This window comes from Chiloscyllium plagiosum, unplaced genomic scaffold (assembly GCF_037043375.1).
Source record: "Chiloscyllium plagiosum isolate Xiang-an unplaced genomic scaffold, Cpla_swu_hap1 HiC_scaffold_36, whole genome shotgun sequence".
NCBI classification, from domain to species: Eukaryota; Metazoa; Chordata; class Chondrichthyes; order Orectolobiformes; family Hemiscylliidae; genus Chiloscyllium; species Chiloscyllium plagiosum.
In genome coordinates this window covers 35,984,297-36,008,392 of record NW_028270174.1, presented here as the reverse complement: position 1 = coordinate 36,008,392, position 24,096 = coordinate 35,984,297, and positions in this window count along the sequence as shown.

The window sequence follows — 24,096 nt, the reverse complement described above, 5'->3', positions numbered from 1 at the left end:
TGAAAAGGGACCTGAGGGGCAACTTTTTCACATACAGAGTGGTTTGTATGTGGAATGAAATGCCAGAGGAAATGGTAGATGCAGGTAAAATTGAAACATTAAAAGACATTTGGATAGGTACATGAATAGAAAAGGTTTAGGGGGATATGGGTCAAATGCAAGCAAATAGGACTAGTTTAGTTTGCGATACTTGGTCATCATGGAGATGTTGAACTGAAGGTTTCAATTTCATGCTGTATGACTCAATAATCGCACAACCAGTCTGGTGAGGACTATACAGATGTCAGAAGCCTTCCACTGCATTTTTTACACATTTGCCGAGCGGCAAGAAGAATTTCTTTCGAAGTAGAAAATGTGTGAAACAAGCTAAATGTTGGAAATTCTCAAGATAGAAGTCAGAGCAGGTACTTGGTGACTTGGCTGCTTGCTCAAAGCACCTCCATGTTGGACAGACACCAACGTCTCAGGTTATGGTCATGGGTACTAGTTTCACATACACCCAACTCTCATAGACATTGGCATCCCATATGTGCCAGTCTATAAGAACCCCCATGTCAGCTTTCCAATTAATTTATCAGAAGCTTTTGCAGTTCAATGCTGCCCCTCAGATTGCATTAGCTACAATCATTGTAATGTTGCTGTAAAGATACTTTTCCACTCAGGAATATGCACCAAACTCAAGGAACAGATCAGGCTACATCTCTGGCCTGTTCACTTGCTCTCATAGCAATCAGTAACTCTGGGCCTAACTGGATGCTCACAGCATTCCTACCTTTTTGCAGTTTGCCCTCTCAGTCAGAGCCAGGCTCACAGTTCTGCTTCATTTCCAAGTCATTTAGCACATTACAAAAGGAAGGAAGTTTGTCATGGTTGTCAGCAGTCGAGCCAAGTGAGAAAGCCTTTGGTTGGGGGTCCTGGCATGACAAGCCAAGGGGGCTTCTAATACCAATCCAGGAACTGGAAAACCATTAGACAGCCGTTCTGGAAGGTCGGAGTCAGTATGCTCTTCACATGAGGTAAGATGGCAGAAGAGTAAGCTTCTAAGCCTGAGCTCCTCTGATGCGAGCCATTTTTCTTATTTTATGTTACTTTTCCTTTATTATCTTCTCTCTACCTACCTCCATTCCTTGGATGGCATCTGTGGTGGGTTTAGCCAGCATGGACTCCCAGCCTTGATGAAGCCTGGCATAGATTGCTGGCCGCCTCAAGGAAGTCCAGTGCAGACTCCTGGCCTTGAGGTGGACCCACCATCGACTCACTGCTTTAGAATAGCTGTAATATTGAACTTTTACCTATACTTATTTACTTTTCTAATTTATACCTAAGATTTTGTACCTAGATAATGACTTTGTACACTTTTCGCTGCACTCATGTCTCTCTGTACTTGAGTATATGTGACAACAAAACCTAATTCTAGTTCTAACATCAGGTGCAAGGAGCCAAATTTCTTTCAAGATTAGTGGTGTTGGGGGTTGTGTAGGTGAGAATAATTGAAGGAAACTGCTGCAAACAAGAGTGACAGTGGTAAAGGGTGAGCCATGATGGGAGGTGGGTACAATAATGGAGATAGGACAAGGTTTCAAAGATAGCATAGTGCCAGTTAGGCTAGTGGAATGAAGATAGTAATTGAGTTTGTTCCTACATTGTTGGGCATTCCTTCAGATGCTGAGATTATACTGAGGTGGGTGACATCCTTGGACCAAGGTATGGCCTGGTGTCATGGCCTACACAACTGCATTCTGTTGGAAGGGAAAATGCCATGTATGCACCACCTTGTCCAACCAGACCTTCAGGCTCTTGCATCAAATTTCCCTTGTCTGCCATGTTCTCAATGGCTCCAAATGGACAGTACTTGCTCGGGTGCATTACTGCCTTTTAAAAAGGTGGTCAGGACCAGCGGTTGCCAGGTAATTCTGAGTTGTCCCAACAGGTCTGAGTTGTTCCAGGAATGGAGTGTGTACGGTGGGGCCAGGACCAGAGGGATGCCATTGGGGCAGGATAAGTGATTAACAAGGCATGCATGTTTAGAAAAGTACAGCAAGGAAAATTGTATGCCTTGCAGTGAAAAATCCTCCTCAATACTCAATGGAACCGTTGCTTCACAAATAAATCATAAGGTTCCGGCCAGGGGCACTAATCAAGAAGTTGCCATTCTCCTGCCTAATCCTGCATCCCATGAACCTTGCATGTCCTCTTGTTCAATAGCTTGGTAAACAAGTCACTAACATGTACCAATACAAGCGCATTAGTATCTGGACTAACTTTAAGCCATTCGATTATAAAGAGTGACATGCTTCCAACAGCATGTCATGCTTCAAGCACCCCAAGTTAAGATGGCATTTATATTCTCAAGTCACATGCTATGACACAAGGGTAATAATATGAGCATGCCTCTTAAAGGGATACTGACATACTGTTCTGAAGAAGCATCATACAGGACTTGAAATGTTCACTCAGTTTCTCTCTCCACGGATGCTGACAGACCTCACACTCTATCACTCTCATTTTTGCCTACAATATCTTCCCCTAGTCGTTCTCACACACACACATCCATTGACACTACTAACCCTGCCTGACAATGCCTTCGGTGAAGAGCACCCTGACTCTGACTTCCCTGAATGGTTGAGTTTCTACAGCGTTCTCTGTGTTTGTTTCAGATTTCCAACATCCACAGCATTTTGTGTTTTACTTTACTCACTTGTGAACTGTGAGGCATAACTTATCGGGAAGAGATGCAGCCACAGAAATAATTCGGCACTTATTAAAATTTTAAACTTGTGACATTGCTAGACTGGAGGCTAATGCAGGTCAGCAATCACAAAGATGTAGAACAAAATGGACAGCTGAAAGTTACAAAACATGCAGCTGAGATTTACACCACTGATTTGAATATTTTCATTGCAAATCATACAAGAAAAGTAATGGGAAATAAGCGGAATCGGTATTAATTAACAATATGGACAAATTTTTTTTAGATTAGATTCCCTACAGTGGGGAAACAGGCCCTTTGGCCCAACAGGTCCACACTGACCCTCCGAAGGGTAACCCACCCAGATCCATTCCCCCTAACTAATGCACCTAACTCTATGGGCAATTTAGCGTGACCAATTCACCTAACCTGCACATCCTTTTGGACTGTGGGAGGAAATTGGAGGAAACCCACGCAGACACGGGGAGAATGTGCAAACTCCACATAGACAGTTGCCGGTTGAAAATTATCTGTCTCCGTTGCTTTAAGATATAAACTCACACTTACACTATGGAAGACTTGCATTTATGTAGCAGAATTCACAATTTCATCATATTCTAAAACATTTTGAAGCTAATGAAAGTACTTCTTAAAGTGTTGTTATGGTCCTAAATGAGAAACACTACAGCTGCATTGTGACACATCAAGATTCCTCAATCATTTGAAAGACAACACCTCGATATAGTGTGGCGTTTCCTTAGCACTGCATTGACAGCCTAAAGTTCAGTACTCTAGACCCTTGGGGCACATCTTAAACCCATAACCCTCTGCACTAGAGCTGGAAGTGCCACCATTTGAGCCACAGCTAACACCAAAGTCTTTTACAGATTTCTGTTTCTCATATTGAAATGTGAAAGTTCAGCCTCCAAAAGTAAATAAGTCTTAACTAAATTTCCTGTTCGTATAATTTAAAAAAAAATTAATTAGCTATTTACAGGATTGAAATCCCTACTCCTATGTTTCTCTTTGATGCACTGTTTTTCTTTGAAAGCAATGGATTAAAATCAAATTCCGGTGAAATCTCAGATGTCATAAATAGAATGGCTGCTTGTGCATTTGTATTTGTTTTATAAATTGATGATTAAGACCAATGAAGAAGAGAAAACAGCGACATAGCAAGCTCAAGCAACAGTTCTGGACCACGACGTCTCAGTAAGTGAAACCAAAGAAATTACTTCATCTCTTTCCTGTACTTTGTTCCTGATGAATGCACATTTATCCCAGTAAGATCATATACCAATGTTCTTTCACGCAGGCAGCACGTAATCAAAGCATACAATATCTTCACAAAATACAGCATACATACTCTTGAATTTAAAAGCTACCTTATATTTGAATTTGATTATCTCGAATATTGTCTTTTTTCCAAGCTAAATCAAAATGGGCACCAATCCACATTTTGAAAATACTGCTCAGTTGCTATCAGCATCATCTTTTTATTTGGAATGTGCAGGTGAACTGTTTAAGTTTGACATTTTCTTTTGCAGAACCATGTACATGTTAACTTAAAGGGGTTGACTTGTGAATGTCCTGCACAGGACTGTTGAGTTTGTGCTCAGTGTTTGAGCTTTTAATCAGCCATGGGTCCGATAGTAACATCCATGTGGCAGGTAACCAGGCACCTTTACCATTCTGAAACGTTTGGGCAGCTTCTAAACCTCCGAGTGAATGAGTATGAAGAGTGTCTGAATTCAAATTTAGATCCGAATGATGGAATAAATTCCAAAAAGCTTTTCTATGGTTGAAATTAGAACTGAAACCCAGTGGTGTGAAATTGTTTCCACCAATACAGGCAATTATCCACAAATAGATTAAACTTAACATTCTCCTCAATTCTTTGGATAATTCTTTATAAAAAGAAGGTTAACCCTGAGAAATATTTCTTTTCAGTGTCATTGTACACCTGAAGTACAGTGTCAAATGACATGGTTGTGTTGTGCAGACTTTCTCCTGGTTACTGTGTGATCCAGAGAGCTGGGTGTTCCTCCGCTTTCCCGCCAGAAAGCCTTTCCTTTTCCCAGAAGCACTGGCATTGATGTTGGGAGGTTATCTTTCCACATATATGGAAACTGCATGGCCTCCCAGACCAGTTTCCCCTTGCCTAATCCTCTTCGAGCTGCTGCTCCACAAGACTATCTATTGGAAGATGGTAGTTGGTGCAGGATAAAGAAGGGTGATGCTGGCTACGAAGTACATAGATTTGGGGTGGTAGTCGTGTGGAGTGGATTGCAAACATTGTCTTTCTTTCTCAGTCTGTCTCTCCTAAGGCTTGCAACACACTTCTAGCCTTATTACAAGATTTTCTGAACTCCTGGGACCCCTTCGTTCCCATCCGACCAGAAAGGGATGCCTTTTGACAGGGGAAACATAATTAGGATATAGCCCCATGTAGCATGGAAGCATGCTCAAGAAATGGGTTGAATTTGTAGAAGGTTTGAAAATGATCTGTTGGAAAAATATCCAGTCCATAGTGTCATGCCAATTTGATTGGCTTGCAGTGATAATTCTAATTTGTGAGGTTCAAAGGTCTTGCATGTGTCGATTGAATAATATTTGATTGATTGCTATTTGTTCGATTTTGGTAAGTTAATTTGATATATAATTTTATTGCATGCATTATTTGGATTTCATTCAACATGGATGTTATTATCATTATCATTTGCTTGTGGATGTGTTTGGGTGACAATCCTAATATTTTGACTGTCCAGACAGGTCCCTTTTGACAGCTTGATAATTCTTTGACAGCTTTGTCAGTCTTAATAAGCTTAGACAATTTTTATGTGCAAACATGTGCACTTTGAACCATCCCAAAAGGCACCTAACCTTTCCCAAAGAGCACATTACCTCCCACTTTGTGTTGCAGTACTAGATTCAAAGAGGTACCATACCTTCTGAAAAGATTACCCTGGCTACCTAAATGAGTCTACAAGGTTCAGTTCTTCTCTTGAAGCAAATTAGATTAGATTCTCCACATTGTGGAAACAGGCCCTTCAGCCCAAACCAACCCTCTGAAGACTAACCCACACAGGCCCATTCCCTCTAACTAATGCACCTAACACTGTAGGCAATTTAGCGTGGCCAATGTACCTGACCTACACATCTTTGGACTGTGGGAGGAAACCCACACAGACACAGGGAGAATGTGCAAACTCCCGACAGAGAGTCGCCTGAGGCTGGAATTGAAGCTGGGTCCCTGGCACTGTGAGGCAGCAATGCTAACCACAGGGCCACCGTGCACTGCAGATGTCAGAATTTGTCCTGAAAACAAAACAAAAAAATTGCTGGAAATCAAAGTGGATCAGACATCTTCCATGAAGAGAGAGCAAGCTAGCATTTCACATCTAGCTGGCCCTTTGTCAGTTCTTCTCTAACCTGGTATCATCAGTTTCAGGCACTTATCTCAAGTAAAAACCACAAAGGAATGGAGATAGCTGTTGATTCCAGCTGCCTCCTTAAACAGCACGTGCATGAAACCTGAGCCAATATCATTTAGATATTGTAAAAATGGGCAATGTTGTATTCAGATGAGACATACGATTTCCGCACTAGAAGCAAAAGCCTCATTGATGTAACAAAAGTCTGGGTCAAAGATTTACAATGACACTAAAATTTAACTCTCGATAGTATTGCTTAAAGTAACCGTTTGTACTATCAATAAATGTAACCACAGATAAGGTTGTATAATCTATTGTCAAAAAGTGCCAAGTAACTGTATTACAAATCCAGTAATGCTCTTTCCATTCAGTGAGATGCAGTCATCCTCCCATCCAATGTAAGTGGCAGTTACCTTTAATTAGCTCAGCCAAGTGACTATTGTTAATAGCAATGAATTGACCACTTTAGCGACCATCTCAGTCAAAATCAATCATAATCTTTACGATTGTATATGCTTTCTAACGGAGTGTCACTGAATATCAGTGTGCATGCTGGTAGATTGCTCTCTGTTCCAAACATAAAACAACCAATTGAAATGCTCTCCAGAAAATTTGGCCCTGATCCATTGGCTAACATATCATGGAGTGGGAACCAAGCTCTGTCATTTTATGTTTGCCAGGAACAAATAATTTGCATGATGTTGGAGCATAATTTCTGATTCTGAAATTGCATGGAGTGAATCTTCCCATGTTTTGACTGTATCATTTTTGTTTTGTTTCATGGAGGGTTTCTCTCCATGAGGCCTGCAATGTGATAAGTACTCCTACCTACCACACCCCTACTGTGTTCCCTCATCCATTCCGAGCCCAATTCTGCAGTGTTTCAACTTCAGTGCATGGGAGTCTGTGTTGTTTATTGCCTTATAGCGCGGCCTCCCAGTCATTCCTGTCCTCTATCACGGAGGTCTTAGACGACAGAACACGGGAGAGGCTGGACCAGCCGCTATCTCTGGACGAGCTGACCAAGGCCCTCGAGTCCTTCGAAAAGAATAAAACTCCCGGAAGCGACGGCTTACCGGTCGAGCTCTATTCCGCTCTGTGGGACTTGATTGGCCAGGACCTGCTGGAGGTGTATGTCAGTATGCTTCGGGCAGGTACCATGAGTGAATCCATGAGGAAAGGCATCATCACCCTCATCTACAAGCGGAAGGGGGAGAGGAAGGAACTCAAAAATTGGAGACCAATCTCACTGTTGAATGCAGATTCCAAAATTCTGTCAAAGGTAATCGCCAACCAGAGCAGGTCTGCTCTAGGGTCGGTGATTCACCCTGACCAAACCTGTGCTGTGCCGGGCAGGAAGATCGCTGAGAGTCTCGCACTCCTCAGGGATACGATCGCCTACGTGCAGGACAGAGGGTTGGACACCTGCCTGATCAGCCTGGACCAGGAGAAAGCCTTTGACAGGATATCACACACGTATATGAGAGATGTTCTCTCCAAAATGGGCTTTGGGGAGGGAATCTGCAATTGGATCAGACTGGTCTACACCAACATTGTCAGTGCAGTCTCAATCAACGGGTGGGAATCAGATAGCTTCCCAGTCAGATCTGGAGTCAGGCAGGGCTGCCCCCTCTCTCCTGCCTTGTTTGTGTGCTGCATAGAGCCATTTGCCAAGTCCATCAGGAAGGATGCGAGTCTGAGAGGGGTGACTATTCCTGGCAGCGGGGGCCTGCAGGTTAAGGCCTCCCTGTACATGGATGACGTCGCCGTTTTCTGCTCGGATCGGCTGTCCGTGCGCAGACTCATGTGCATTTGTGACCAGTTTGAACGGGCCTCGGGGGCCAAGGTAAACCGAGGCAAGAGCGAGGCCATGCTCTTCGGGAACTGGGCCGACCATTTCGCGATCCCCTTCACCGTCAGGACCGACCACCTGAAGGTGCTGGGTATTTGGTTCGGAGGGGCTGGGGCGTGCGCCAAGTCTTGGGAGGAGCGTATCAGCAAAGTGAGGCAGAAACTGGACAGATGGAAGCTACGGTCGCTCTCCATCGCGGGAAAAAACCTGGTCATCAGGTGTGAGGCACTGTCATTGCTATTATATGTGGCACAGGTCTGGCCTATTCCCAGAACCTGTGCCGCTGCAGTCACCCGGGCCATCTTCCAGTTTATATGAAGGTCAAAGATGGACCGGGTCCGAATGGACTCACTGTATAAAGATCTGGGCAATGGGGGGAAAAAATACACCCAATGTCACCCTCACCCTGATGGCCACCTTTGTGTGTGGCTGCATCAAGCTGTGCGTGGATACCCGGTACGCAAACACCAAGTGTCACTACGTACTGAGGTTCTACCTGTCCCCGGTGTTGCGAAGGATGGGCCTGGCCTCGCTGCCGCGGAACGCTCCGAGTAGTTGGACCGTTCCGTATCACCTGTCCTTCGTGGAGAAGTTTATGAAGAAAAACACCTTTGACCACAGGTCCATCAGGAAGTGGTCAGCACGTAGTGTCTTTGAGACCCTTCGGAAAAAGGAGAGGGCGGATCCTATCGAGCGGTTCCCTGAGCAGACTGTCAATGCCATTTGGCAGAATGCCTCATCGCCAGAACTTTCCAACAAGCACCAAGACATGGCTTGGCTGGTGGTGAGAAGGGCTCTGCCTGTGAGATCCTTTATGCACGCCCGGACTCTCAACCGCACCACACACTGCCCTCGAAGCGGCTGCAGGGGGGACAAGACTGTCACACACCTCCTTCTGGAATGTGCCTATGCAGAGGAAGTCTGGAGAGGAATGCAGTGGTGTTTGTCGAGGTTCGTCCCGAGCTGCGCCATGACGCGGGACTCCGTGTTCTACGGTCTGTTCCCCGGGACGCACACCAAGACGAACATCAACTGTGCCTGGAGGATCATCAACTCGGTGAAGGACGCTCTCTGGGTGGTCCGAAACCTGCTGATCTTCCAGCTGAAGGAGTTGACCCCGACTGAGTGTTGCAGACTGGCACATTCCATGGTCCAGGACTACGTGTTGAGGGACGCGCTGAAGCTTGGGGCAGCTGCGGGGAAAGTCGCGGTGGGGAAAGACCACTGTGTAAAGTCTGCCTGCCTAACGAAGAACAGGGGGCCCATGCAGTCATTTGGGCTCTGCTGACGCCTCAGCTAATTATATGGGCATATGATTGAAAAATGTACAGACCTGTATAAAAATGATAAATTCTGATCTCTGTATGTACATGACCAACTGTACATACTATCAAATTATTTTATGAATAAAGTATATTTTTGAAATAAAAAAAAAATTTCATCACTCAGCCTTCAAGCTCCCACCCTCACAAAATGAAACATTTGCCATGCCCACTCTGGGTGTGGACTCAATCATTTTCATCTTCCATGTGCATCTGTTCTTTACAGCATGATGGAAGGTGACAGTGGTCACTCCTTGAACAGTGAATCTCAGGCACAACATTTCCATCTAGGTGAACTCCCCAAATGTAAACATCATTCCTAATGAAGGGCTTTTGCCCGAAACATCGATTTTACTGCTCCTCGGATGCTGCCTGAACTGCTGTGCTCTTCCAACACCACTAATCCAGAATCTCCTTCCCAGCAGCCCACTCTGTCAACCCCATAGCATTTACACTTCGCCAAACTCTCACCCAACCCATTGATCGAAATGTTCATCAGTCTACCTTTATCAGATGCTAATTTTGACTTACGTTGCTTGACACACTGAGGGCTGTCTCTCTGGACTTGACTGAGGATTGCAGCCCTTAGACTTTGAGACATTGGATTGATTCCCTGCGGTGTGTTTGGTGCATACACACAAACACTGGCACAAGTTGAGATCGACGTAGGGCTGTGGCATTGAGCGAAGTGTCTAAACCCTTGACTGAAGACAGCTGACAAGCTGTCTGGCTCTGTTTTGTGCGTACGTGTACTAAACTGCAAGGCAAGTCAGAATTACTGTGATCCTTTAAGGAGCAGTTGTGGAAGCAAAATGATAAAATGCAACGAAAAGCATATCATAACTCGGCAGGAATGTCATAAACATCCAGTTCAGATCGAAGTGAGTTAGTGCTGTGACAGCCAGCAAACAGCCCTGAGATACAGGCTGGATCAGTTTGTCACCTAGGTGCCTGTTCATGTGCACAATTGGCAGCAGCATTCCAATGGAATGTACCAGTGTGCAGCATGGCAGTGTAGAAATGTGATGTAAGTGGATTGAAGATGTGGAGAAGCTGGTACATGTTGGGCGTCAGCATTGGGTGTGGGATTTCTGTATCCACGGCTCAAGGAGCATGCAGGACGTCCACGTTGTAGGTCCAAAGGAGCAAGCCATAAGTGGAGTCACCAAATACCTCCCTGACTTTTATACTGGGAATTCTCAGCATCTTGTTTCCATCTGGGTGGGTGGGAGAATGGGTGGCTGCATATTAGTAAAATGGGGTTAGATAGTAATGAAAGGGATAATGAGCGATAATCCCCTTGAGTAGATCCCCATGTGAGAACCTCATTTCAGCTTTCTGGACTTGGTTGGATTCAGTGACTTGTTGGTCTTGACATTGAGAAAGACCTGACTTGATATCTCACGTGATCCTTCTGAATCTCTTGTCAAAGCCCACAACATTCTGGCTCTGGGAAGTTTTCATCCATGGTTACTGTTACATCAGCTTTTGCTAAATCATTATTCATTCTGCCAAATGCTGCTATGGCTGTTGGGTATGGTTATCTGCAGGTTGAGAAGGAGGAGTACATAGATTCTGTGAGTGCATTTCGCATGAAAGTACAAGATATCTGAGAGATATTTCATGAGGGAAGTATCCATTAAAATGCTTGTCGTATGCGGTGTTTTATATTTCAAATATTTGGATATATAAATGTGATGAGCAGAAAAAGACCAGCTGGTCTATCAAACCTGCCTCACATTCATTATGGTCAGAGAATCCTGACCAGACATTTGTCTAACCCCCTCAAACAGCCTGTAATCTTTCAAGTTCAGAGGAATATACTCTGGAAAATTTATCTCTGCTCTCCCCTCTCAGATGATTGAAACCAGTTGGAGAAATTACACAGACATACGTTATTAGTAATGCCCCTTGTCTCCTCTATTGCACCAGTTTTTTTAAACTGGTCCAACTCTCTGTTAAAGGCATGCAAAGACACAGCTTACAATACACCAGCAATGGCACATTCACCACTCTCTGAGTAAAGAAGACATGCTTTAATATCTCATTCGACTGCTGATCATGAACAAATATGTTCAAAAGAAAATAATTGCAACTATTTCTTATGCGACTGACCATAACCATCACTTTTAGTAATGCAACACTCCAATATTTATCTGTACCCCTTCCACAAAGGTTTTCAGCTTAATATCTAAACGTTCAGCAGAAGGTGAAAATGGTGGATACCTGATAGCAATGACAAGCAAAGTTGGATTGGCTATCAACAGCCCTGAAATATTAACAGCTGGGTCAGTCAAATTTGGAGGCACTTTGCAGGCCCCTTTGCTACCACTCGTGATCCTTGCCATGTTGTGTGGTGTTGTCCTCCCCGCGGTCTCAGTCACAGCTTTCTTCTCCTTCTCGCTATTCAGCCCCATGCCAGATTGGCACAGCTCCCACTGCCTGACTGGAGCTATCCTCCTGTAAGGCTTCTTTCTCATTCTCAGGTCCAGCCTGCTTCTCTGCTCTCCAGTTAATGCATAGATGACCATGTATTTTTCCAGCCACAAAAGCTGAGGTTGCTGGTAAAGCTCAGCAGGTCTGGCAGCATCTGTGAAGAGGTTCTGAGGATGGGTCACTGGACCCAAAATGTTAACTTTGATTTCTTCTCATGGATGTGCTGAGCTTTTCCAGCAACTTCTGTTTTTGCTTCTGATTTACAGCGTCTGCAGTTCTTTCGGTTTTTATTTGCCGAGCCAAATATGGTACGACTGCGCAGTTTAAGGGTCTATTAGAGGGTTTATTTTGTGGGCAACACATGATGCGGTTAATGTTTAAAATATCTAAGCAACCCGTGGTCGCCTGCAGAGGCAGAACAGTGTCACCAAACATCAGGCAACCCACAAGATGCTGATGGAGTCAAAGTGGACACAGAACCACAGGAAGGTAATAGCACAGAGAGAGGCCACCCCAGCACATTGCGTTTGTGCTGGCCCAGTTAGCTATCCACCCATTCTCATCCCACTTACCATAACCTGCTCCATAACCTTACCGATTGCAACACTTCAGGCACCGATCCAGGTTCCTTTTTAATAACTTAAAGTTTTTCACAATATAGGAAGGGGTAGAACAACATGAGGGGGAAGGGGGTTCTCATAAGGAAACCATTTGTATGGATCAATGGCTTGTAACTAGGAAATCATTATAGGCAAATTGGCCTGGGGAGAATGGAATGGGGGAAGCAGGAGTAGGAAGAAAAACCGGGTGCTCTGGGTTTCCTCTCACGGTCCAAAGATGTGCAGGTTAGGTGGAATGGCCATGCTAAATTACCAGGAATGTGCAGGCTTGGTGGGTTAGCCATGGGAAATACAGGGTTGCAGGGAAAGTGTATAGGGTGAGTCTGGGGTGGATGGTCTTTGGATGGTCAGTGTGGATTCAATGGGCCGAAGAGCAGGCTTCCAACTGGAGGGATTCTTTGATGCAATGATTCTAAGGAGGGGTAGTCTGGGTATGGGGGTGATCAGAGAGGGCTTGGAAGAATGGGAATGTTATGGTGTAAGAGGAAGGGCAGGTGAAGGATGGAATGGGTGATTCAGGCTTAGAAAGAAGGGCTAAGCTGGGGGATGGGATGGGGATGATGGGAGAGGGACAAAAAGAATGGGAATGGCATGGCATAGGAGGAATGGCATTGTAAGGATTAAATGGCATGGGATATGGGGTTTTGCAGCAAAAATACAAATGACGTTGTAAATCCTTTGAGGGTCACTGCTAAGATTATGCTATTTGTCAGGATAGTGAAATGGATCCAGTCAGTTGCATTACGTTGCCCGACAGACTGAGGTTGATGGATTTTCACTTGGCAGGGTCTGAAAAACCAGACAAGGTAATAAAGAGAACAGTTGAGTGTGCACGTGAAAACAGCAGAAGCGAGTACAAGGACAAAAATTCAGCTGTCACATAGAACAAAAAAAAATCAAGTCTGAAAAAGAGAAACAGCTGAATAAGAACCAAATACTCGCTGAGTGGAACTGTCTCAGATGAGAAGGTGATAAAAGGAAACTTCCTCTTGGAGTCATTGAGACCAAATCTGGAGATCACTTCATATTGAAATTAAAAGAATGACTCAGTGTGGGAAGTAGCTGCAGCAGTGAAACTGACACGAGAAAAAAATATGGTTCATGGACAAAGGCATCATAATCCAATCTCTCCTTATCATTCCAACCCTCCAGTCTTGGTAACATCCTTGCAAATCGTTTTTGCACTCTTTCCACTTTAATAACAGCCTTCCTATAGCAAAGTGACTAGAATTGAATGCAGTACTCTGAATGTGGCCTTACCAATGTCTTGTACAGCCATAACATGACATCTCAACTTCTGTACTCAATGCTTTGACGATGAAGGCAAGCATGCCAAATGCCTGCTTCACCAACCTGTCTACCTGTGATGCCACTTTCAAGAGACAACATGCTGGCACCCCTAGGTTTCTCTGTTTGACAACACTTCCCAGGGCCCTAACATTGACCGTGTAAGTCCTTTTGGCTTACCAAAATACAACACTTCGCATTTATCTAAATTAAACTCCATCTGCCATTCCATGACCCACTGGCCTAGCTGATCAAGATCCCATTGTACTCTTAGGTAACCTTCTTCACTCTACATGATATCGCCAATTTTGGTGTTATCCACAAGCTTACTAACCATGCCTCCTATATTCTCATCCAAATTATTTTATAGATAATAAATAATAGTGGACCCAGCACTGATCCTAGTGGGACACTGCTAATCACAGACCTCCACTCTGAATGATAACCCTCTATCTCCTCACTCTATCCTTTACTGTCAAGCCAATTTTGTATCCAGTTAGCTGGATGTCCATGTAAACCAACCTTACTAACTAGTTTACTGTGCAGAACCTTATCGAAGGCCATGCTAAAGTCCATGTCGACGATGTCTACTCTATGCCTTCATCTATCTTCTTGGTCACCTCTTCCAAAAGCTCAATCAAGTTTGTGAGACACGATTTCCCACAGATAAAGCCATACTGAATATCCCTAATCAGTCCTTACTTTTACAAGAGCATGTAGATCCTATCTTTCAGAATTCCCTCCAACAACTTGCCCACTACTGATGTTAAGCTCACCAGTCTATAGTTCCCTAGCTTTCTCAAATAATGACACAATTATGACCACCCTCCAGCTGTGTGACACCTTACCATGGCTGTTGATGACACAAATATTTCTGCTCGAGGCCCCAAAATGTCTTCCCTAGTTTTCCACAATGTCCGGGGATTCACTTGATCAGGTCCTGGGGATTTATCTACCTTAATGTGTATTAAGACCTCCAGTCAGTCCTCTTCTGTATTGTGGAATCCTTTCAAGACATCAATATGTATTTACCCAAGTTTCCTTGCTTCCATGTCCTTCTCCACAGTAATTGCTGATGTGACGTATTTGAGTAGGATCTCACTCACTTTCCATGGTTCCACACATTGATGGCCTAGTCGATCTTTAAGTGGCCCAGTTATGCTTTTTGCCCTTAATATACTTGTAGAATCTCTTCGGATTCTCCTTAACTTTATCTGCCAAAGTTGTCTCATATCCCCTTTTCCCTTCCTAATTTCCTTCTTAAACTTACTCCTACACCCTGTACTCCTCAAGGGATTCACTTGATCTCAGCTGTCTATCTCTGACATGTGCCACCTTCTTTTTCTTGAGCGGAGCCTCAATATCCTGATGAAGGGCTTAAACCCGAAACATCGATTCACCCGCTCCTCGGATGCTGCCTGATCTGCTGTGCTTTTCAGCACTACACTCTCGTCTCAGAGCCTCAATATCTCCAATCATCAGTGTCCCCTACTCCTGCCAGCCTTGCCCTTCACACTAACAGGAACATACTGTCCCTGAACTCTCATCACCTCACTTTTGACAGCTTCCCTCTTGTCAGATGCCCCTTTACCTGCAAACAGCCTCCCCCAAAAGTTCCTGTCTAATTGGCCTTGCCCCAATTTAGGACCAGGCCTGTCCTTTTCCATAACTATTTTAAAACTAATAGAATGATGGTCACTTGTTCCAAACTGCTCCCCTACTGCCAACTCAGTCACTTGCCCTCTCTTATTTCCCAAGAGAGGTCATGTTTTGCCCCTTCTCTAGTAGGGCCGTCTACATATTGACTGAGAAAACTTTCTTGAATACACTTAATAAATTCCTCCTCATCTAAGCCCTTAACACTATGGTAGTCCTGTTATGTTCCTCTGCTGGATAATGACAAGATCTATAGTGATCACTGGGGACAGGATAAAACTGCCTTAGAGTGATTTTTGAGGTGAGATGCAGCCACAGACATTGCAACTTCATGGTGTGATGGTTCAGCAACAATAGAATAGCGTTGTATGTGCCTTGGAGCATGTGCCATTGGTAGCATGACTTGGTTACTGCATCATTATGTTTCTCGTGCGGGACAATGCTGGACAACTAATGCTTGACATGTGCACAGTGACTATTCAAAGATGGTGTGCTTGCAAATGATGCTGGTCTTTCAGCAAATATGTATTGAGTGGCAAGTTGTTCCAGGAACAGCACATGATTGGATTTGACAGCAATTGGATGTGAGAGATACTATGGGGCGGGGTGGGTTAAGAATTCTATGAGTTTGGTGAGACAGCGTGCCCAGCCTCATGGTAAATGACCCTGCAAAAAATGTAATGCAATTTAGAATTAGCCAAACTAAAACCCCTAGGATTCAGCCCTTAGTGATAAATACAACTTGCTCAGAAGAAAAGTGAATGCCAAAGAAACAAAATGGATATCTTGATACCGACTGCAGTGATACTGAGTGTTTGAACTCAGGAGTTTGGTAAATAAGGGAATTTCAAGGGTTGAATTCTTTCTAAAATCTAGTCATAGAGTCAGAGAGTCACAGAGATGTACAGCATGGAAACAGACCCTTTTGTCCAGCCCGTCCATGCCGACCAGATATCCCAACCCAATCTAGTCCCACCTGCCAGCACCCGGCCCATATCCCTCCAAACCCTTCCTGTCCATATACACATCCAAATGCCTCTTAAATGTTGCAATTGTATCAGCCTCCACCACTTCCTCTGGCAGCTCATTCCAAACACATACCACCCTCTGTGTCAATAGGTTGCCCCTTAGGTCTCTTTTATATCTTTCCCCTCTCACCCTAAACCTATGCCCTCTAGTTCTGGACTTCTCAACCCAGTCAGGTTTGCTTTCAGCATTAATCATAGAACTATAGAATTATAGAGTACAGAGGAGGCTCTTCTGTCCATTGAGTTTGATCTGGTAAAACTAGTCTAAATCTGCACTACACTAACCTAATTGTATCAATAAATTTGGTTTGTATTCTTAGTGGCAAACAAGGACTCTTCCTATCCAGGCACTTGCCACATAGTTCATTAAACCATAGTTTAACCTTGGTCCCTAGACAGTACAGGCTGAATCATCTCACTGATAGCTGATTTCCGTAGAATACCAGGAGGTCAAGTGGTTGCCATTTACATCTTACAATGACTTTTTCAAGTTCCGATAATTGTCATCATAACCTTACTTTGCCTGGTACTGATATTAGCTTGTTGTTACTTTTTGAACTTTTAAAGGCAGACTGCAGACATGTCCAGGCAATGTTGCCAGCTGGTTATGACTGAGGTTTAAGAAGGTTAAAGATTGTAGGTTTAAAAAGGCTTCACAAGATAAGTTGTTTGAATGTGGAAGCTTGAGCTTGATAGCAGCCAGTCTGTGTTTAAATCCAGAGATTTGTAATTGAGGTATTTTGATGCAGTGAGGAAGGAGGTGCTATTCTTTTTGATAGAAGTCCAAGTCTTTTATAAGTCTGAAAGGAGATGCAAAAGACAGTGAAAACTGAAACCTGGATGGATTAAGCAGACATACAAGTAGATAATTAGTTTTAATTTTATTCCATCACTAAATTGGGGCAGTAATTTAAACCAGTACTGGGAAAATACAAATGTTATTCCAAGTTTATAATGCAACTAGTTTTAACTCTGCAATGTAATGACAGTTAATCATTGAGTTATATTCTAAAACTAAATTGATTACACAAAAGCAAAATAAAAATGCATTGAAGGTTTGAATGTGGGAACTCATGGTTAACTGCGTGATCCTCAGCAACCACATTTGCAGATAGTCTGCAGCTCAAGGGACATTAACTCAAAGTTGATGATCAATTGACTAAGTTTCAGATATTGTGGTGCGTAAGTATTGGGCTTGTGACCTAGAAAAGGAGCTGGTCATACACCTTAAGGTTACATATTTCAAATTTGATCCAGGGTTATGTACAGGATAGTGGTAAGGGGATCCAAACAGGAGCAACATAGGAGTCTCATCCTTTATATTTTTCCAACAGCTTTGAAGTTCTTGCAGCTAACATTGAGAAGAGCAGGAACAAACTGATCGTGACATCATTGTGCAGGTTGCCATTCAAGTGGGGGCACCAACAAGTATTTGTTGTAGTTAACAGTACAGTTGGGGCACAGATACTATTCTCTGCAGCAAAACAAAACATGAGCATTCAAAATTATGTTTTCTGCTTGATACCAGCTTTAAAGACATTTCTTCAGGGTTGGAGAGGAACTTGGAGTGAAAGGGGAATCTCCAGTCATTGTTCTTCAATTTAGTATTTTGAAGACGGGCATAGTAAATCTAACTGTGGGGACCATGTCTCTTTTTTTACCCTAAATATCTGATATGCTTCAATTGTTCTTGATGTAATGGATAAGTAATAAAGTCACGTCACTAAAATGAAATCAATGTCATTAAAATGAAGAATGGGCCCACAGGCAACTGAGAGGATAACATTATCTTTTTGAGGATAACTTGATTACCATTGAGTTGCTGGATGTACATATTTTCTATGCAAACTATTTTCTCAACCCTATTGCATGGAACAGACTTCCGTGTGCTATCAGCAGGCTCTGCACTCTGAAACTAATTCAGACTTGACAGTAGAGATAATGCAACAATAGTTACTCCAAATAAGGATGCAACTATGTATAAAATACAAACAGGCAATATTATAATCGGTTGTTTGATTGCATTTACTTTGCACCTATTTGCAGTCTTTAAAATGCACCCTTAGTGTTTGAGGTGGATTGGGCTAGTATATATTGTCACAGGATCTAGGGTTCATTTATACCCTGCACAAATGTTCAGCCACCTTTGTCGATAACGTAAAACATTTTAGGAATTTAAGTTTTTGTGCGTGAGCTGAGTCATATCTCAATTTGCCTATTCAATTCCTTGATGCAGTTTAAGCTAAAGTTAGACTAAGTATTTTGATAAGGAATGGGACAGTTGTTCACCATTCAGGTGCAGGACATGATTTATTAATCTGGTTTTTCATTAAATACAGAAGTAAAGAAAGCATTCTCCAAATTCTAATGACAATGTCCATTTGGCTGGAAATTACATTATTGTGCTTCCTGGCTTGCTATAGTCATGTGACATCTGCTATGAGCCATTAACTGACCATGAAGCATAAGTTGTAGGAACAGGAGTAGGCCATTCGGCCTCATGAACCTGCTCTGCCATTCAATAGAATCGTGGCTGATCTGACATTCCTCACATCCACTTTCCTGCCCTTTCCCAATAACCCTTGATTCCCCGACTGATCAAGAATTTATCTATCTCAGGACTCTGCTTCCATAGCTCTTAGTGGCAAAGAGATCCAAAGACCTACAACCCTCTGTGGGAAGAAATTCCTCCTCATCTCAATCGTAAATTAATGCCCCTTTATTCTGAGACTATGCCCTCTGCTCCTAGACTCTCCCGTTAGGGGAAACATCCTTTCAGCAGTGAGCCTGTCAAGCACCTTCAGAATCTGATATGTTTCAATGAGATCACATCTCAATCTTCTAAAATTCAAATGAGTACAGATAGCATCTATTTAATTCTTGCTCATAAAACAACCTTCTCTGAATTGCCTCCAATATTATAATATATTTTCTTAAATAAGGAGACAAGAACACAGGCAGCCATCTTACAAACACTTTGGATAAATACAGAGAATAAGCCACATTGTACTTCATTGAAGTTTAACATGGTGTCCACATGTGGAGCTGAGATTGAATGTTGGACAGCACACTGTGGGCAGCATGGTGGCTCAGTGGTTAGCATTGCTGTCTCACAGCACCAGGGTCCCAGGTTTGATTTCAGCCTCAGGTGACTGTCTGAGGCTGAAATCAAACCTGGGACCCTGAGGCTGTGGAGTTTGCACATTCTCCCTGTGTCTGCGTGGGTTTCTTCCGGGTGCTCTGGTTTCCTCCCACAGTCCAAAGATGTGCAGGTTAGGTGAATTGGCCATGCTAAATTGCCCATAGTGTTAGGTGCATTAGTCAGAAGAAAAGGGGACTGAGTGGGTTACTCTTCGGAGGGTCGGTGTGGACTTGTTGGGCCGAAGGGCTTGTTTCCACACTGTGGGGAATCTAATCTAATCTAATCATATAGAAGTACAATTATAAAAGAAATGTTCCGAGCTGCTGAAAGCCACTGAAAAGGAAAAGTAAACAAATAACCAAACTGTGTCTAAATCACTGGATAAGTCAGTCAATGGTTGAAAATTTTCCTCTCCCAGCTTCAAAGGTAATGCAACTATAGCTATAAACATAACTGTCAGGTTTTCTGCATGCCATGGTACAACTACAAGATTATCAGAATGAAAAGGGACACTAAAAAAAACCTGAGAAATGAATATTCAGGTCATATTGGACCTCCATTTTGAAGTGGGCAAGAGGAGTTGGCCCAGTATGTCTCATTCACTAAAATTACAAGATTTCCTTCTGTGTTGTGACAGATTGAATTAACGAGCCAGATCACCGACAAGTCAATGTATTCTTAACATTTTTGGGGAGAATCTATAACAAAGTATGTTCTGTGCTAGATCTCTCCAAAGGACAGAAAAAAACAGACTTCAGAAATTTGAACCCTAAATGAACATAATTTATGCTACGTTAATGCTCAGAATTTAAAGAAGCATATTGATAGATATGTCAATGCGCTGATATTGCTCACAGAATCTTTTGAATTCAAGCCCCTGAAAGATGATCTCATTAGGGATAGAATTATTTAAAACTATGGCATCGCAATTACTAAAGGAACAAAATCTGTCTTTGAAAAATTCTAAACATTTATAGACATGTGAAAGGGCTCTGAGCTTGTAAATCAACAGCTACACATGTACATGAGAGACCTGATGGGTTGGTCTTGATGTGGAGAGACAGTTTAGACCTATGTACTGTTTTGGTACAAGTTCCTTATCGTGCAAAGCAGCCTAGACCTTCAAACACAACAAAGCAAAGCAAAACACAGGCATGCACAGGAGGCCGGCAGAAAGATCAAGGCCAAAGGACAAGTTGCAAATATGGTGAAGTCACCACTAAAAACAAAAGAAAGCATGTCCATCACAAGGAAAGCAAGTGTTTTAATTGTATAGTGCTCAATCACTTTAATGTTAAACACAAGTGTTTAGTGAGGAGGCAAATGAGACTACACAGCCGCTTTTGAAGGAGATATCAAATAGCAATCTAAAAGTGAACACCTTGAAGGTAAGGTTGAGGTTATGTGATGAAAGAATGCTCTCCCCAAGAGGACAAATTAATCGGAGAACCCAATGCTACGGTAAGATTGAAGATTTGGACTTACAAGTATTAGACACTAAGCTAAATCCACTCATCTTGGCAGGAGCAAGCTGAAAGCTTGGGTGAGTGATAGAGTCAGACAGTGTGGTGCTAGAAAGGCATGGCATCTGAGGAGCAGGTGAATTGGTGTTTCAAGCATAAGCCCTTCATCAGGAATGAGGATGCTGCCTGAACTGTTGTCCCTTTCCAGCACCACATTCGTGACCTTGATCTCCAGCATCTGTAGTCCTTATTTCCTCCATAGAGTCAGACAGGATGGAAACAGACCATTTGGTTCAACTTATCCATGCCAATCTGCTTTCCTAAATGGAATGAGTCCATTTGCCTGCATTTGGCCCATTTCCTATTCATGTACCTGTCTAAGTTTTGTTTTTAAATGTTTTAATTGTACTGACTTTTAACATCTCCTTTAGCAGCACATTCTATACACACACTACCCTCTGCATGAAAATGTTGCCCCTCAGGTCCCTTTTAAATCTTTCTCTCTCACCATACACCTATGTCCTCAAGTTTTGATTTCACCTCCCCTGGGGGAAAAAGAAGCATGGCTATTCCCCATAACTATGCCCCTCATGATTTTATAAACCTTTATAAGTTCATTCCTCAGCCCCCTACAGTCTAAGAGTAAAAGTCCCAGCCTATTCAGCCTCTCCTTATAACTTAAATCCTCCAGGCTTGGTAGCATCCTTGTAAATCTTTTTTGCACTCTTTCCAGTTTAATAACAGCCGTCCTATTGCAAAACGACTAGAATGCAGTATTCCAAATGTGGCCTTACTAATATCTTGTTTGACAACACTCCCCAGGGTCCTAACTTTAACTGTGTAAAGTCCTGCCCTGGTTTGTCTTACCAAAATGCAGTACTTTACAATTATCTAAAGTAAACACCATCTGCCATTCCTTGACCCATTGACCCAGTTGATCAAGATCCTGTTGTACTCTAAGTCATGTTAAACATGTCAGAAGAGGTTTACAGTGTTTCACAGGTCACAGCTACTGATAGACAACTGAACAACACAGGACAGAAAGTATCTATCTTCAGGACCACAAAGGAAACTTGGTACTGATGTGCAATAATAAAAAGATTATCTTGTTGGACCTAGTTAATGTGACTCAAAGAAAGGTGTATCTAAATCAGCAGAACCAGCTGAGAAGTTTTTGAAAGTAAACTCGATCACATATCATTCCAACCCCGGAAAAGTTGCAGGAAAAGCTAACAATGCTATGCATGTAGAGAGACTGACAATAGAGGGGCTGACGAGAAGGACAAGCAATTTAACTAATGCATGAGAATTGTTTGATTAATGGGTAACTTGGGCATCTCATAAGGTAAATGAAAGTGCATGCAATATTTTGTGTCAAAGGTGGGATGTTTGGATAGAAATCATACCAATGTGCTTCCAGACTTCTTGTAATCATGTGACCTCTGACATGAGACATTCAATGCAGGCAGCCATCTCATAAGCAGTTCTGATGAAGATTGAGTAGAAGTCACATTTAATGCAGTTAGCCTGTTTAGATCAGCAGGGACTCAATGGTGAAAATAACGCAGTATAGTCATATAAGAGAACATTATCTGAAAGACTGGAGAGTAGTTCCAGTTAATACAAATTTGTTAATTTGCATTAGAGTAAAGATTTACTTTGAACTTACTTTAGGATTGCTAATGAAGGGACCCATCATTGTCTGTAGCTCCAGTGGGTGGTGGCACAGTAGCTCATTGGTTAGCACTACTGTCTCACAGCACCAGAGACCTGGGTTCAATTCCACCCTTGGAGACTGTGTAGATTTTGCACATTCTCCCCAGGGTTTCCTCTGGGTGCTCCAGTTTCCTCCCACAGTCCAAAAAATGTGCAGGTTAGGCACATGCTAAATTTCCCATGGTGTCCAGCGATGTGTAGGCTGGGGAAATACAGGGTTAATCCCAGCATACAGACTGCTTGTTAGATGGGTCAAAGCTGTTCAGAAGCAGGTGAAAACGTAGATGACAGGAGCCTTTTCTGCTCTTCAAGACTGTTTTGAGCGCACTGACTGGTGCGTGCTCAGCGAGGCAGAGTGCTCAGAGGATGCTCTGACCTACGAGCAGATATTCTCACGGACATCTTCAACATCTCCCTGATGTGCCATAGTTCCAATGTGCTTCAAGGCCACCACCCTCGTTCCTGTGCCAAAGAAGTCTTCAGCGTCCTGTCTCAATGACTACTGTCCTGTTGTGCTCCCATCCATTATCAAGAAGTGCTTTGAGGGGCTCGTGATGAGACATATTAAAACACTGCTGCCCCCTCACTGGAAACCCTGCAGTTCGCGTATTGTCTCAATCACTCAACAAATGATGGAATTTCCACCACCCCCCATCTGGCCCTCACCCACCTGGAGAGGAGGAGCATCTACATTCATAGACTTTAGTTCCACATTTAACACCATCATTCCTCAGCATCTGATTGGAAAGCTGAGTCTGCTGGGCCTAAATCCCTCCCTGTGTAACTGGATCCTGGATTTCCTGACTGAGAGACCTCAGTCAGTCCGGATTGGGAACACCATCTCCAACACCATCACACTGCGCACGGAGCCCCCCAGGGCTGTTCACCCTGCTGACACATGAATGTGCAGAGATGAGCAGGCCGAATCACATCATCAAGTTCACTGATGATATGACTGTAGTCGGTCTCATTGGTAGGAACGATGAGTCAGCATACAGAGAGGAGGTGCAGCAGCTAACGGACTGGTGCTGAGCCAACAACCTGTCTCTGAATGTGGGCAAGATGAAAGAGATCATTGTTGACTTCACGAGGCACACTGGATATCGACGGCTCCCCTGTGGAGATCGTGAAGAGCACCAAATTTCTGAGCCTCTACTTGGCGGATAATCTCACCTGGACCCTCAACACCAGCTCCATAGATAAGCAAGCACAGCAGTGTCTCTACTTTCTGCACAGGCTGAGGAAAACCCACCTGCCGCCTCCCATCCTCACTACATTCTACAGAGGGTTCATTGAGAGTGCCCTGAGCTGCTGCATCACTGCTTGGTTTGGGAATTGCAGCGTGTCGGATCATAAGACACTACAACGGAAAGTGAGGACAGCCGAGAGGATCATCGGGGTCTCCCTTCCCTCCAGAACAGACATTTACACCACACGCTGCATCTGAAAGG